The sequence below is a fragment of the Peromyscus leucopus genome, chromosome 9, assembly GCF_004664715.2.
Source record: "Peromyscus leucopus breed LL Stock chromosome 9, UCI_PerLeu_2.1, whole genome shotgun sequence".
Lineage (NCBI taxonomy): Eukaryota > Metazoa > Chordata > Mammalia > Rodentia > Cricetidae > Peromyscus > Peromyscus leucopus.
This window is the reverse complement of record NC_051070.1, coordinates 53,897,887-53,898,921: the sequence shown is the minus strand read 5'-3', so window position 1 is coordinate 53,898,921 and position 1,035 is coordinate 53,897,887.

The following is a 1,035-nucleotide window of genomic DNA, read 5'->3' as shown; positions in this document are numbered from 1 at the left end:
TTTCACCATAGGAAACTGGGGGAGGGGAGAGTGACTGGTATTCGCCCATGGAAAACTTTGGAATCTCTCCTTCACTCCATGCTCCAGGCTTGTTAGTGGTTAGAGGTTGCCTACAGCATATCAAAGAATAATTTGTGCCGGCCCTTCTGATCTGCAAAGACGAGGGTGCTGAGGGGTGTGGGGAGTAGGCTCCAAGAGTTGCCAGGGTACTGAGCTTCTGCAGAAAGCCAGTTAGATAGTCTATACCTCCTTGCTGCGCGTGTTAGCTGAGGTTGGGGTGATACTCACTTATTTTAATGGAGACATCAGCAGACAGACTTTTAAGGGTTTTTATTTTTATTGCATTAATTTGTTGGGGGAGGGGTGTGGCTTAAGCACATGTGCCACACACAGCACATGTGTGGGGTCCGAGGAAAACTTGCAAGAGTTGGTTCTACCAAATGGGCCTTGGGAATCTCACTCAGCTTGTCAGATTAGGTAGCAAGTTCCTTTACCCTCTGAGCCATCTTACCAGCTTGAAGACTTTCCGTTTGGATTACAGAAGCAAGACACATAGATTCTGCAGATTTGGAGTTTTGTTTTTGTTTGTTGGTTGGTTTGTTTGTCCGTCCCCCCCCAACCCCCCACTTAATGAAACACACAAATCTGCAGAGTGAGTTTAGGGCAGGAGGTAGGACATGATCTCACAGTCTCCAATATGACTCCCACAAACTGAATTTCTGGATTTATCTGTGAGAGAGACAAGACCCACTGTACAAGTACAAATGGCATTAAGGAACTCTCGTGGAAGAGCGCTTCCAATAGAAAAGGAAATGGAACACAGAGAAGGCCAATTGCACATTTAAGACACAATCAACCATACAGCTTCCAAAGCCAGGAGCCTCCCTGTTCCGGAACCCTCACACTGGAAATGCAACGTAGGTCTTGACTTCAGCCAGGTCCATGCAACACTTACTGCTTTTCTTTCCTCTGAGCCAGGTCAAGAGCAAAGGAGAGGGAAGAGTCCAGAGTGAGGGGAAGAGCAGGCTGGGTAAT